Raw genomic sequence first — 16,655 nt, forward strand, 5'->3', positions numbered from 1 at the left:
CACATTTGATTCCAAAATGAAGAAATAAAACTCTCTCTAAAAATAAATAATTTAGGACACATAGCGCAAAATTAGACTTCAATTGTAGAATCTAATTGAAATTTCTCTAAGTTTTTCCTATTAATATATATTAGCTTGTAACCCCATGCATATACATGGATACATTTAAAGATACACAACAAAATGCATAATATAATTCCTATATATATAATTTAAATAATATTGATAGTCATTTTTATATTTTGTTAACTCTTTAAAATATTTTGTAAAGATATTATTAGGTATAAAATGTAAATTGTCCATTTTTTTTTTATTGATTTATTCTAGAATCTTTGGTTTTTGTACTGAACAACTCACTTAGATGAATATTTATGATGTGGTCCCACATTTGATTTTAAAATTAAAAAATAAAACTCTTTAAAAATAAATAATTTAGGACACATGACACAAAAGTGGAACTCTAATTTTAAATTTTAATTTGAGTTTTCTCAGTTTCACCTATTATTATATACTAGCATTTAACCCGCGCAATGCACGGGATCATTTTATACATTAAAATACTTTGCTTTCAACATCCAATATAGCCACTTGTAATTAGCACTCTGAAGAGCAAACATACAACAGAAGACCATTAAATTACATAACTCATCTTCATTAGGAATATATCTACTTCTCTTTATACACAAATGCAAATGCTATTCTATAATAAATTGAAACAAACAAAAAAGATCAATAACTAAAATAAAAATTGACCTCCTTATATTAGAAGGAAACTCCCACTCCTTTACTGCAATAACATACAAAGCCTAAGAGGCTTGAGAGAGCTGATATTGATTGACTTCATGTTTCAAATTGCAGAAATATTTGTAGATTTCATAAGGTTTTTTTGCCCCATGTAAAACATATGATCATGGAAATTCTCTCCTATCAGTTTTGTTAATTAACTCTTTAAATTATAAAACTTATACAACAAATGCAATAAAGATGCATTGGTACGGAAAATTTCTTATAAAAGTATTGTTTATATATAAAAGCTTTCTAATTTTACATGAACTATCATAATTTTAATAATAATTGTATTAAAAAAAGGAGAAGTGAATATTCTACATTGTATGAATACTATATTCAAAAAGTCATATAACATATTATAATTCCAATGGTTGAAAAAGAGCATTGAGTTAATTATTTCAATGATTGTTTTGGCTTTTTCCATCACACAATAGATAATAACGTGTCACCAAGGACAATAAAAGAGATGAAAAATAAGATTCATGCCTTCACAAAATCATTGCTAAATGATTTAGCAACAAACACAACAATTTTTAAAAACTCTTCCAAGCTATTGCTTTCAAGTCAATAACAATTTGCCAAGGACAATAAAAAGAGATGGAAAATAAGATTCATGCCTTTACAAAATCATTGCTAAATGATTTAGCAACAAACGTAACAGTTTTAAAGAAGAAACTCTTCCAAATTATTGCATTTAAGTCAAGAACAATTTGTTTGTGAAAGAAAAAATACATGTACATAACAAAGAAAAAATTAAATACTTTGTTGCATATGCACATTACACAATAATGAACCACGAATGACTAACCTATGCACTTTTACTTGCTATCTTTCCTTTTGCATATCCATTGTCCAGTTGATATTTGGCCCCAAAAGAAAACACCACCACCAACAAAAAAAATAAATCAACTGCAACTACACCACACTCTCTCTATTGATACTTGTTAGTTGTTACTTGCCCACACTGTTACAGACTTTTGGCTTCAATCTTCTTGGAACCAAATCCATCAGGCATAACCACCATAATCCAAAGGCTTATTTAACATTCGGTTTACTACAGCAGGCCACAGCCTAGTTCTAGAGAAGAAAAAAAAAAATAGCAATCATAAGTACTAAGTATTAATATTTGGTCTATCTTTTACTAAATGCTAACATAGTGATATTTAAGGAAACATTTAAACTTATTGGAATATGCAATAACAACTAACTAAAATTAAACCAAAAGAACCAAAGAAAATTGACGATATAAAGGGTTCTATAGCCTAAAAATTATGGCAGAAAAAAAGTGATAGTCAACTCTATACTCTAATGAAAGTAAGATAGAAATATTAAAGATAAAAAAAATCAGCCTCTAGTGATGAAGAAAATAATAACATAGGGAAACATCAAGTAATATTGTATCTAGACTCAACTGTTCGATGTATCTTACAGCATTAGACTCACACTCATCTATCAATTTGATCTAGTAACTCTTCTTGCAAAATACAAAAGTGTCGTATCTGGTAAAGAACATAAGAAATCTGTGTTTAAACAAAAGGACAGATCACTAAGCATAGCAAAAGAAGAATGCACTCTATGAAAGAGAGACAACAAAAAGAAGCTGAAGCAATCATTGTAAGGAATTCGATCACAAAGCATAGCAAAAAATAAAGATAAAAATAATAATAATAATAATAACAGTTTTGTAGTTCAGTTGAATACAAAATAAGAATTCATTGAATTAAAAAAAATGAAGAAAAAAGCAGATTAAAATATGCAATTCAGAGCCAAATCAAAACCAAACAGATCAATGGACAAAATTTAATTCAAATTATGAGATAAATAGAGGGAAAATCAAGCTATCCTAACCTCTTAGTTTGATGCAGCAACTCTTCTTGCAAAATACTCGTGTTGTACTTGGCAAAGAACTAAATATTCAACAAAATGACAGGGTAAGAAGGTTTTTAAAATCACAGCAAAGAAAGATGAAAGAGAGACTACAAAGGAAGTGGAAGCAAACATTGTAATATGGTTTGAGTTGCAAAAATATGAAAGATTGTTCCCATAACAAAGGTAATTTACCAGTCCCAAAAAATATTTAAGCATTAATGTGTAAACATTCAACCATATTTAGTGAATTGTCCGCACAATGTTTAACATTTTTTTGGTTAGTTTTTAACGATCTGTTGTCCATTTCCCATATGATGATGGCTAAGGATTTGGCTTCCATTAACCAAGGATAAATAAAATAAATACTTAAAGAAGCAAGATTAACATCAAACAGTAACACTTTTTGGCACAAATTTGAACTGGAAAGTTTGTTTTCGTCTTATACATAAAGATTTTAACCAATCCAAGGTGAAATTTTACTTTTAATTACAATAAATCAATAGATAAGTCCCTAATGTTACCAAAAGTAAAAACCAAACCAAAGCATCCAAAGAAAGATAATCAACCAATCTATTTTTTAAAAAGGGTAAAAGAACCCTAGACAATTAAGCAGGGGAAAAAAATTTTAGTATAGATATATTGAAGAAGACAAATTGTAATTCGAGTAGTGTAAGCATTAGATTTTAAATTAAAACATAAATATATTGAAGATTGAAGATGCTAATTCGAATAGGAGAAGAAACAGTGAGATGATGTGGACCTTCCCCCACCTTTCAAAGGCAACATAGTAACGAAAAATAACCCACTATTTGCCTATTAGATTCAACAATCAATATATCATCTTGGATGACAGTGAAGTCTTAGGAAATATGCTTCAAAAATATATATAGAAGAAGGAAAAACACAGCTCTACCTTTTCACTTTGCTATTGCCGGAACTTGCAGACAGCTTCTAAACTCCATAGATTTGGTCTTTCATTGTGCATGGAAAAAAGCAGAAAATAATATGTGGGTTATTGAAGGAGGACATTAGAAAAGAAGCTGGGGTTTGCAAACAAACAAAGAATCAAACAAAACCCCTCAAAAATCTAGATGCTACTCTTAAAGAAGATTCTAATTGAATTAAAATACAATAACATGATTCTTTGATTAAACCAAACTTGAGATAACCTATAGACTAAACATAAAACCAAAGCTTGACTCAAAGGTTTGCGCTTTGAGTAACAAAGCAAATCTTCATTCTACGTGAACTCAAAATCAAAGCAACCTAAATATTCAAAATTGATTCTAAATACCCAAAACATTGAGCCAAGCCAAATACCCTAAAAACAATACTTCTTCTAACCAAAATCCTTTAATCAAAACCAAATCTTGCCCAAAATACTAATCTAAATCATAATTAACCCCCAATTGATCCTCCAAATAAAAACCAATCAACTACTAATGTCAAATCTTGTCACTTTCTAATGGATAAGGAAGAGAATATTTTATTCAATTCAAAAGTGTGTCAACACAAAAACCATCACCTATTCATGTATCTTTACATTTGATATTTACAAACTTTGTTCAAGGAGAGCGGAAGAGTACAAAATTTGAGAAGAAGATATCTCACATTTATATTATAGGGAGCATGCATTTTTATTTTTTCATTGCGGTAAAGAAAGTACTAAGAAGAGCACTGGGAATAACAGTGCAAGAAAAATTCTATATAATTAGTATTACATGTAACATTGATTGAATTTGACTTTGCCAAGGCAGAAAGCCTCATACATGTAAACATATCCCTTCACCTTTATAGCTAATCTTGTCCAATTGACATTTAGCCACAAAAGCAAACACCCTCCAAATAAATCTGCAATTACTCCACAATTCACATCATTGATTATTCTATAAGATGTCACCCCTACCACACTTTTACATATTTTTGGCTTCAATCTTCCTAAAACCAAATCCTTCTTACATAACCACCATCAACAAAGTCTTGCTCAACATCAAATTATTATAGCAGGCAACAACCTAGTACTAAAAAAAAAAAAAATTAAATAAATCTGCATAGCCTCTAAATAGAAATCAAATTGAACCAATTTCCATATTATAGTTTTGCAAAAAAAAAAAAATCAAGTTTGCACAACTTCTAAGCAAATGTCAACAATTTTACTAAGTTTTTTTGTGAACTTTGTAATAACTATAAAAAACCTTGCAGACTTCAATCACCATTCACACATTATAGATATTGCAGCTTATACATGTTATCATGTGATATTCAAAATTAGGGAAATAGATGTGGCTGCCAAAAGTTCAATTGGAAAGACTTCTATGACATAATGATGTAGCAACCAATATATAAATATACTGTATAACAACATTTAAGAAGAACAATTTTTTTTTTTTTTTAAATGTACACTTGAACTATCTGAATTCTAAATTAGAATACAACCTAAATTTAGTAAAATGGTTTTCATATAAATACAGTTTTATATATAAACTGTTAGTTGAATTCTAATTCAAACCACCTAAATGCAATGCAAATCAATTTAAAAGTCAAATGCAAATCAACTGTAAGTGCAAATCAATTTAAAAGTTTGTAATTGAATGTCACTGAAATGCAATAGAAAAATAAAAGCACTCAATGGAATTAACCCACCTTTTGCAAAGACAACCAACCATTTAGTCAAACTTGGATAGGATGCTTCAACTCACCCAAATAAATAAGTGGAGCACGATCTAATATACCTAGATTAACTTCACAAACAAAACAAACACAATCAGAACTGATTGAGATCAAATACGCTTTGCCCTCCCAAATCACTCTTAAACATGCAACTTTTAGAATAAGATACGAATTTTCACTTTGTAGAAATACTGGAGCAATTAGAAATATTTCTGATTCCCTGTAACTTGCAACTTGTTGACTATATTTTAAAACTAAGATAACCACATGGTGAAATTATGTTGAGCAATTTTATTACTCAAATTTGCACGCAAGCACGGCCCACACACACACAAAAACAGAAAAAGGACCTGATGAGAAAAGATGAAAATAAACGCAAACCTTCAATGCAAGCCCTCAGAGGTCCACTGTAAAGTGGAGAAAAATAAAACTGAGGACATTAAGACTATAACGGGTGAGATTGGAGATCAATATTTCACATCATCATCACAATAAAACTCAACACTATCGTACGTTGAAGTTGTGATTGAATGGAGCCAGAGATGGGTGATGCTGGACCAAAAACGTAACCCTAAACCAAAATCAAGGCGTTTAAAAGACTAAATCATATTTAAAATTGAGGGAAAAAAAAAACGTTTTGACAGATAATCCAAAAACCCAAAACAAAAACGAATCAAATCTAAACCTATCCAACAAAAAAACTCAATCAAAAGTAACATTTCATACCCAAATCTAAAAAATGGGGGAAAAAAACAATGTACGGTGCCCAATCGATGCAGTGTTTACCGTTCTGCCTCTTTCTCTGTTTCTTTCTCTGTGTCCCAGGCCTCATCCTCTCTCTATTTCATCGCCTCTCTCTTTCTCAGCCTCTCTCTGTTTCATCACCTCTCTCTATTTCTGACCCAAAATACCAATCTATTAATCAAAACCAAATCTGACCCAAAATACCAATCTAAATCATAATTAACACCCAATTGATTCTCCAAATAAAAACCAAAAACCCTAATTTTTAAAATTTAAAACAGAACTTTACCTAGCGATTCCGATAGTCGGGTAGTGAGTGGAGGCTTACAGTGATGGCAGAAGATCTGGGTGGCGCCCTTACGGTGATGGTAGAGGCGCCCTTCTCTCTCTCTCTGCCTCTCTATTTCTCTGTGCTTTTTGTTTGTCGATCTCTCTCTCCTTTCCCCATAGCATTCTTTCTTTTTCTTTTTTCTTTTTTTTTCTTTTTTAAAGCAGTTAGTTTCCTTTTATACTAAGGGCTCCCAAACAGTGTTTTAACGTAGTCAACCCTTATAATTTATCGCTTTCAAACAATGTAATGTATCGCTTTTTAACGTGTCTAAAATTCAGGCAGTTATCTTATTTGTCACTACCCCTTAATGGTAGGAATCCACTTTCTCTCAACTTCTGCTATCATATATATATATATATATATATATAGATATAGATATAGAGTAACTCGGAACCCCATGCATATGCATGGATACACTTAAAGATATACAATAAGATACATAATATAATTCTTATATATATAATTTAAATACTGTTGATAATCATTTTTAAATTATGTTAACTCTTGAAAAAATTTTGTAAGAATATTATTACGCAAAAAGTATAAATTGTCCATTTAAAAAAAAAAAAATTATTGTGAAACACTTTTTTATTATTATTTACGATTCATTTATTCTAGACTATTTGATTTTTGTTCTTAATAACTCACTTGAATGAATATTTATGATGTGGTCCCACATTTGATTGTAAAATTAAGAAATAAAACTTTTTAAGAATAAATAATTTAGGACACATGGTGCAAAATTGGAACTCTAATATGGAATTCTAATTTGAGTTTCTTTCAACTTCACCTATTATTATTATTATTATATATAATTTTTGTGCCAAATGAATTGTTTTTAGTTATAAAAAAAAAGGCTCATAAATATAAAATCATTCAAACTCTCTCTTCCTCTAATTTTATATGTAGTGTTAGATATATGATTATGTTTTTTATGATTTATTTATATTGGACTCTTCATTTTCTACTCTAAATTAACTCATTTGGTACAAAAATTAAAATTTTCGATTAGATGAAACACGTGCCGTAAAATTAAACTCTAATTGAAATCCAATTTTTACACTGAACTAACTAACTTGGTTCAACAATTTAAAATTTTTGATTAGATGGGACACATAGCGCAAAATTAGACTCTAATTGAATTCCAATTTAAAATCTAATTGAATTTTCTCCCAATCTTACTTATTAATATATATATATATATATATAGATAAATATAAACTTGAGTTGTTTTTAGTTCTACCAAAAAAAATAATATATATATATATATATATAGATAAATATAAACTTGAGTTGTTTTTAGTTCTACCAAAAAAAAAAAAAAAAAAGAGACTCATAAATATAAAATCATTCAAAAATTATGTTTTTTATGGTTTACTTATATTGGACTCCTCTTTTTTACACTAAATTAACTCATTTGGTACAAAAATTAAAAAACTTAAATTAGATGGGACATATGTTGCAAAATTAAACTCTAATTGAAATCCAATTTTTACATTGAATTAACTTACTTGGCACAAAAATTTAAAAATTTAGATTAGATGGGACATGTGGTGCAAAATTAGACTCTAATTGAATTCCAATTTGAAATCTAATTAGATTTCTCTCAGCTTTACCTATATAATACTCTAATTGAAATCCAATTTTTACATTGAATTAACTTATTTGGCACAAAAATTTAAAAATTTAGATTAGATGGGACATGTGGTGCAAAATTAGACTCTAATTAAATTCCAATTTGAACTCTAATTAGATTTTCTCCCAGCTTTACCTATGATTATATGCTAGTCGCATACCTACGTGATGCATGAGAATATATAAATATTATGTAACGGGGTGTAGTGTATGAAAAGTAACAATTACTTCAAGGATTATTAACACAAAAATTGTCTTTCAACTCAATGTTTATGAAGTTTCATTTTAGTAATAAACTCCCCACAAAAATAATATAAATCAACCAAAAAAACAAACTTTTAGGATGAAAAGTGAAAACATGTTAGTGATTTTTAATGGATTGGGGTAATAGCACTGGCTTTCAGTAGAAAACAATTTGATTTAAAAAGTCACAAGCTCATACAGGAAAAGAATTGAAAATCATATCTAAAACAAATTTTGACTTCTTGCTTATTCCCTTGAATATGTCAAATAATTCTTTGTATTATTTGCATTTGAATTTAATTATTTAAATGACAGCTTTGACACTACATGATAATGTTTCACCTAAAACAATTAGTCAAACTTTAAGAAGAAGATATCTCACATTTATATCATAAAGGTCTCGCTTTTTTTTTTTTTTTGTTTTTTTTTTGTTTTTTGTTCTGTGATAAAGGAAGTACTAAGTCTTCAACTGGAAAGACTTCTATGACATAATGATGCAGCAAACAATATATAAGTATAATGTGTAACAACATCTAAGGGGAGCAAAAGGAAAAATATATACATATACACACTTACATAGTGTTTTGAACTATCCATTTGTCTAAATTAGAATTCAATCGACTAAATTTAATACAACTTTATATATATATATATATATATTTATTTACACATTTCTTACCAGCGGGTTTTGGCATCTAACTCCAATTACAAATGTCACATCACTTCATGTAAACTGTCGACTTCTCATCTTAATGTCTCACCTCATCCCAAAGGCATTAGCTCACCATCTTTGTTAAAGTCTAACCCATTTTCAATTTTGAAACCTCAAGTTAATCACTATTTATCAAATGAGTAGAGCGAACCAAACTATATGACAGTTATATATATATATATATATTCATATCACTGAAGTGCCATGCAAATCAATTAAAAAGTTATGTAATTGAATGTCACTAAAATACAATAAAAAGAATAAGTACCCAATGGAGTCAACCATTAGTATGAAAAGTAATGAACTTAGAGTCATTACTCACAAATCAAAGCAAATGAAAAAAATCCAACAATTAAAGAAGAATTTAAGCTACCAATTATGCGATGTTGTTGACAATGCCAAATAGCCTTAAAAACTTTAGTGTTGTTACCTTATTAGCCCCAAAGACCCACAAAACAAAACAAAAACAAAAAACAAAAAAAAAAAAATGAAACAAAAACATGGAATGGATCTGGAATTTTCTCAAAGAGAAAGAAAGCATAGAATACCTTACATTAAGTTTTGTGAATGTGATACCTTATGCTTCGTGAAAGTGAGGGTCAAATCTGATATCATTCATAAGCAAATAGATATCAAACGTAATCCGAATTAAAGCAAATAGATATCTAAATATCATTAAAAAAAATTAAAAAAATCACATGAAATTAAAACAAACTTGCATAGTTATTAACCAAAGATTGTGTGCACCATTCCTACACTTGAAGTCTACCAATGAGACAAAGAGATTAGGACAAGAGATAAAAGGGAAGAAGCAAACATCAAATTTAATATTTAGTATTAAATTTAAGATTTAGCCAAAAAATTCTCACCAAAACAAAATCCATCGTCAAAATTTCTCATCCAACCAAATAAATAAATAGAGTAACACAAATTCTATTAGTTTGAATAGAAAATACACTAATTTTTTAGAAGAAAATATTATATCTTAAAAAATCAATGCCTTTTTAGGTGGCATGGTACCTCTCCACATATTGGGTGCATAGAGATTCTAAGAGAGGGGTTTGAAATTTGAACTACTCGGTCATCAACAAATTAAGAAGAAATACCATGAGTGGCAACACCTTGATTATCAACTAATAAAACAAAAGAATGGAAGCAACATAGGCAGATAGGATCATATATAATATATACCAATAATATTTTTGGACAGGGAGGCAACTCTGTCACCACCATTTCTTCTCCCACATTAATTTTTTTTTCTTTATTGCTAGAAGATTTTTGGGTGTATGCTTTCATTTATAAACTAAAAAATAATATGAAATTAAATACAAAAGTCTATGAGGGTCCCAAACCAACACCAGACTCTAGCAGATTAGACAGTTTGATGAAAGTCTAAGAGCGAAGAGTTTTTACTTTTTAAGCCTCTACAAATTTTAGATAAATTTTCAATCTTTTAGAGCGAAGGAATTAGGTCCAAAAATATATGATACATGTAACATGTGATGTGATGTGATCATAAATATATAAATTGTAAATGATTTAACACGGCTGTAAGGACCAGATTTGAGTCCTTAGCCCAAAAGACGGATGGACTTAGGCCTAAAAAGACCAAAACAATGAATTTATAGAGAGTGAGTTGGAAAACTGGGCTTTAGTGAATTAGTCAACAAATAAGATAGATCTTGAAGACAAGAAAATGATGATAAATAAGTTTAAACTTAAGAAAATCGTCCGTGGCAAGGTTCGAGGGGATCAGTTCTTTTGTATTGACTCTCAAATTCGATTACAAGTTTTGTTCTTGATTGCTACACTGTTTCTCCCTCTTTCTTTTTCGATCTCCCTTTTCTCAGGGGTTTCTTACATTATATATCTACCTTTGAATGATCTTGGCCCTCCACTTGTTGATCATCCGGGCCACTACTTGAGTGCTTTTCCCATTGGACACCCCTTCTGGCCCTCTATGAGTTAGGGTAGCCAAGGCAACACTGTTCAGGGGTCTTCTCCACATAAATGCGGCCAGAAAGTTAGCTGCAAAGCATTCAATGTTGTGGCAACAACTTTTCCTTAGATATTTCTTAGCTCCCATTCTTCCAGTATATTCATAATGCGTGTCTTTATCAATAGAACCTCATGGTATGTCACCCTGTCTAATAGAAGGCACATCTTGATCTTCATTGCATTTAGCAGAAGGCATGCTCCTCCTCAGACAACCTCTCCCAGCCATTACGATCATAGTTTGCTCGTGAAGTTCAAAGTATCACGTCTCTCTTGTCATTGATCCATTCTTAGACCATTGTGTCTCCTCAGACAAGGCCTAAGGCCCAATATATATTTGGGCCTACGTCCCCACAATAGCCCCTCAAAACTCCGGTTTTCCCTTCCTATCCGAGGAGGAAAATAGGATTTTGATGTATGAAAAAGAAGTCCCACATGCTCCTCTGATCTTCATACGTGAGAGTGCCATTTCGCGTGTCCCATAACTGTCCCTGACACTTCGAAGCCCGCGATGTCTCATTAAATGCTCCAGGCGACACTATTTTCCTTGTATCCTATGGTGAGATGTGGATCCTATGGCTGGCATTTCTCCTTGAATTTTAAGCGGGATAACTCCCACTCAATTTCGCCTCCTATATAAGACGCCCGAGAGGATCATTTTTCCCCATTTTACAAGTCTTCAAGCTCTCAAGAAATTCCTAGCTCTCAAACCTTCAAGGCTTCCCAGATGTCTAAATTCTCCAAGTCTTTTTCTCTAAGAAATTTAAACTTTTAAGCAGTATCAGAAGCAATACACGTGCTTATTCTTGTAAGTTTCTTCCTTTTTAGGTTCCTTTCTCCTCGGCCGGTCTCCTCGGCCTTTCATTCTTTATTTCATTTCCTTAAAAACTTCACCCATTTCCCTTTAGCTTAACCAAATGGGTAGGTTTAAGCACCTCGTAGACTCTCCCACCGATATGGAGGGCTTCAAGGCTAAGTACCACATTCCGCAGGGAGTAGCCCTGCGATATTATGCTCCAGACCAAATAGTCATAGATAGAAAGGAAAGGGAGGTTGTTATTCCTATGATCACTTTTATAGAAAGAGGAATGACACTTCCCATGGGTAGGGTGACTCGAGAATCAACCATAGGTTGAGTCCCCACTAGTGCGCCCCTAACCTATTTAGGGTCTTGGGTAGCGTAAATGCTTTCAACGAGTAGATTGGCCTGTACTCACGTGGCATGATGTCGTTCACATGTATGAGTGCCACAAACTCACCGACGCGGGATATTACCTCAAGTCCTGGTCCACCATTGTTAGACTGGTATCGTGTCTTCCTAAGTCCAACAAAGGTATGAAGGATGACTACCAGATTGCCTCCGGGGAATGGCACGATGGTCTTTACTACCCAACTCGGGAAGGAGAGCCAGGTAGGGTATCCTAGGTTTAAGTCCCTCGGCATGGGATTTAGCTCTTTTAGCTTTACTACCTTTTCCTTTTAACACTTCATTTTCCTTTGACAATAGGTTTTGTTGATCTGACCATGATTTGCTCCTCAAATGTTTTTGCAGATAAGGGCACGTTGCTCCTAGACTCAGTCTTGTCAATGTCATAGGTCTCAACAAGGTGCTGCCATCCGAGATTTTTGTGAGTGAAGATGGGCAACTGTGAGCCGTCCATTTAATACTGGACTTCGAGCTCTTGTCAAGCCCATTCCAAGACGTGGGCCAAGCAATAAGAGCAGGCGACCCTAGACTCCACCGGATAAATGTCTCACGGCCTGGTTTTCTGGCTCGGAAGACCTCCCACCAATTGAATTTCCTCTCCCTCGTGCTCTCCCCGAAGCAGCAACCCTGAGGGAAGAGACTGCCTCCTCTCGCCTATCCTTGAGGCTGAGATAGGCCAATTTCACCTCGAGGAGGAAGGAGAGGTGCAAGAAGAGCCTGTTGAAATCTCGGACTCTAAGGGCGAGCTTGATAGAGCCTCTGCAGCTCACTCTCCCAAATTAATAGTTGCCTGAGCAGATAGCAGCTCCGAGGAGGAGGAGAACATTGCCTTGAACCCTAGGAGAGGCCTGGAAGATATCCTTGTCAAGAAGAACAAGGGCTCCTTATCCAAGGAAGCCCTGAAGACTCAACTTTCCCCTAGTCTTCCTCCTCCCCCTCTTCCTTCTCCGCTCGACCTGCACCCCGACCCAAACTTGCAAAAGAAGAAGAAGAGAGAGAGAAGGACATCGAGGAGGGGGAGATTATCCCACTAAAGGGCCCAAAAAAGCAGAAGATAACCAAGGAAAGAGCATAGGACACTTCGGTGGAGAGTAGGGAGGTCGAGCACTCAACCAATGTACGCCATCCAGTTTAGAACCCCAAGCTAGAACTGGATGGCGTGGCATTACCCTGGAATTCCTCCATTTGGGAATTCTAGAGAGGCCATACCTATCATGTGGCCGAGGCTTTAGAGCGCCCCCTACTGCTTCCCAAAGACATGGATGCCTTGAAGAAAGTAAGGCAGCCCGAGCTCTTCCTGTCCTTGAAAAGGGATCTGGCCATGGTAAGCCCCTAGGTACGCTTCAATAGTTTCTTTTCCCGCTCTTTTGTTTTGTCTCTAAAACATCTCTTTACTGCTTATGTGTAGGCTATCTAGGAGGTTTCCATGGCCGAGGAATGGGTCAATGATGCCCGGAACGAAGCCGGGGTCGAGGCCAACCTCCGTGCCAAGGCCAACAAGCCCTTGGGTGCATCTGAACATAAAAACAAAGAGCTTGCCAGCAATCTGATGGAAGAGGAAAGGGCACGTCTGAGTGCCGAGGCGGGTCTAAAGACCGTTGAGAGACAGGCCAAGGACTAGCGCTAGAAACTTCATATTACTGAGATAGAGCTGGCCACCCAGAGACAGCTGGTCCTGGATCTCAAGGGCGAGCTGCAGAAGGCCAAAGAAGCAGCTTGAGTGGTCAAGGAAGTTTCTGAGGCTGTAGAGATAGCGTCCTACGAGCGTGGAGTGTAAGAAATGGAGTTACAGCTGGTAGATGAGCTAACGGTAGTGTGTAGAGATTACTGCAATGAGGTATGGGCGGAGGCCCTCAACCGAGTGAGAGCCCCTGCTACCTCTAAGTGGAGGCTGGTTAAGAATATCTACTATCCATAGGACATCCGAGAGGTTCCAACTGTGCTCCCTCCTCCTGCCGTTCTTGCCCTTCCCCCGTCAGATCAGCCCTCTACCACTCAAGTTTCCCTTCCCCCTCCTAAGGTAGCCGAGGGTAAAGAGGCTATTCAAGGGGGGCCTCAGCCCGAATATAAGGGCAAGGGCAAGGAGACCAAAGCTCTGCCAGAAGCCACTACAACAAAATGTACTTTCAGTGATTCTAATTATATTATGCTACTTTAGACATTATTTGAAGACATATGAGGACATCTTCCGTTGGTTCTAATTATATTATGCTACATTTTTTGTATTGTTATAAAACATCTTACGTTATTGTATGTGTTGCAAACAATTATTGTATGGAAGGAGTTTGAATTGGATACTTGTTTTAATTTTAACTTGTGGAATGTATGGATCAATTTTTTTATAAATTTTTTATTGAAATAAATGTGTTAATCAAATGTGAGGTTTTAATAATGTAATGACAGGTTACAGGTTAATATCAACGCCATGAAAATAATAAAAATAGAAAATAAGTTTTAATGACGAATTTTTTCGTCACAAATATGGCAACAAAAAATTATTTTAGTGACGAAATATTTCGTCACTAAATGCAGTGGAATTTTGTAAGAAATGGTTTTAGTGATGAAAATTTTCGTCGATATATGTGCCTGGATTTTTTTTAAAAATAGTTTTAGTGACGAATTTTTTCGTCACTATATGTACCCGAAAATAGTTTTAGTGACGAAATTGTTCGTCACTAAATATGATTTAATAAACTGACATGGTTTTAGTGACGAAATATTTTCGTCACTAAATACTGTTTTTAGTGAGGAAAACATTTAGCGACAAAACATTTTCATCGCTAAAAGTTTTTTTTTTTAAACAAATCAGACTTTTAGTGACGAAATTTTTCGTCGCCAGGACTTTTAGCGATGGGGCTACAACAATGAAACTAATTTCGTCACTAAAAGTCCAATTTCGTCACTAAAGTTTCTTAGTGACGAAAAACTGAACTTTTAGTGACAAATTTTTTCGTCACTAAAAATACATTTTCTTGTAGTGAGCCAAAGGTAAAAAGGCTGCCCTCCATGGCCAAAGAAGCTAACTCCATGGCCAAAGAAGCTGCGAAACATGACCTGTCTTGCGCCCAAGCATAGCTTTAGGATTTTCATTTTTCTGTACTTCGTTTTGTTGTGGCAGTTAGCCACCGTTTATAATGTACCTTTTATTTTGATCAATGAAAAAACTCCACTTTTTATTTCATAAATCACTCTTTTTCCCAATAATCTTTACTCTCGGATTGATGTAGTTATTGTTTTGCTCTCTTATGAGACTTAGGACTGATAAGGTTGTTATTAGTAGCGGATTGTTGCCACCCAAACTTCAGCAAAAGCTAACAGTGATGCATTTCTGCTAATTCAGATAAATTAAACATGGATAAATGGTAAAGAGAATGACCATGTGTTTGTACTGAAACCCGTGCAACCAACAGGGAGGGCTTTGTCTTTATGTGTATGAACAAAACACTTAGTAAAAATAAATATCTAAACAGGTGTTGACCTGTCTAAGGAGTGTGATCTAAGGAACCTAACATGTCCCTTGACTTGCCCTGTACTTACGCAAATAATTGAGAATACCAACTTACCCAAAGCAAGCTATCCGAGGAGCTTGTTATAATCTGGGATCTGTTTTAACACCTAGAAAAATAAACAGAGGGCGTTAATTTATACAAATTATGCGGTCTGAGAGACCAGGCATGACTAAAGTTCTATTTGATACGTAGAAAAATGAGCTAAAGTGTTAATTTACCCAAAGTATGTGCTTCGAGAAATCAGGCATTACTAAGGTCCTGTTTAACACTTAGTGAAATAAACTGAAGTATTGATTTCCCCAAAGTATGTGGTCCAAGAGACCAGGCATGACTAAGGTTCTATTTAATACTTAGAAAAATAGCATAATCTATCAATTTACCCAAGGTATGTGGTTCGGGGAGCCAGGCATGACTAAGGTTCTGTTTGATATGTAGAAAAATGAGCTGAAGTGTTAATTTACCCAAAGTATGTGGTCTAAGAGACCAGGCATGACTAATGTTCTATTTAACACTTAGTGAAATGAACTGAAGTATTAATTTCTCCAAAGTATGTGGTCCGAGAGACCAGGTATGACTAAGGTTCTGTTTAATACTTAGAAAAATAGCTTGATGTATCAATTTACCCAAGATATGTGGTCTGGGGAGCCAGGCATGACCAAGGTGCCATTTGATATGTAGAAAAATGAGCTGAAGTGTTAATTTACCTAAAGTATGTGGTCCGAGAGACTAGGCATGACTAAGGTTCTGTTTAACACTTAGTGAAATGAACTGAAGTATTAATTTCCCCAAAGTATGTGGTCCAAGAGACCAGGCATGACTAAGATTTTGTTTAATACTTAGAAAGATAGCTTGATGTATCAATTTATCCAAGGTATGTGGTCCGGGGAGCTAGGCATGACCAAGGTTCTGTTTGATACTTAAGAAAAATAGTATGTAGCGCATAATGTCATT

At 33.9% G+C, this 16,655-nt stretch overlaps 1 long non-coding RNA gene across 6 annotated transcripts; it reads right to left on the minus strand.

Annotated features, from left to right (window-relative positions):
* Positions 1-1,448: 1,448 nt before the first annotated feature.
* Positions 1,449-6,557, minus strand: LOC112001976 (uncharacterized). Of its 6 annotated transcripts, none has more exons than XR_010628106.1 (7): positions 6,362-6,557; positions 6,115-6,225; positions 5,710-5,899; positions 5,302-5,399; positions 3,572-3,629; positions 2,638-2,696; positions 1,449-1,866 (listed from the first exon to the last, which is right to left on the minus strand). It is a non-coding gene; the product is annotated as an uncharacterized LOC112001976 (long non-coding RNA). The 6 variants fall into 6 exon arrangements; XR_010628105.1 differs by having other exon boundaries at positions 6,055-6,225; XR_002881843.2 differs by lacking the exon at positions 5,710-5,899 and having other exon boundaries at positions 6,055-6,225; positions 6,362-6,555.
* Positions 6,558-16,655: the final 10,098 nt, after the last annotated feature.

This window comes from Quercus suber, unplaced genomic scaffold (assembly GCF_002906115.3).
Source record: "Quercus suber isolate HL8 unplaced genomic scaffold, Cork oak 2.0 scaffold_40, whole genome shotgun sequence".
NCBI lineage: Eukaryota > Viridiplantae > Streptophyta > Magnoliopsida > Fagales > Fagaceae > Quercus > Quercus suber.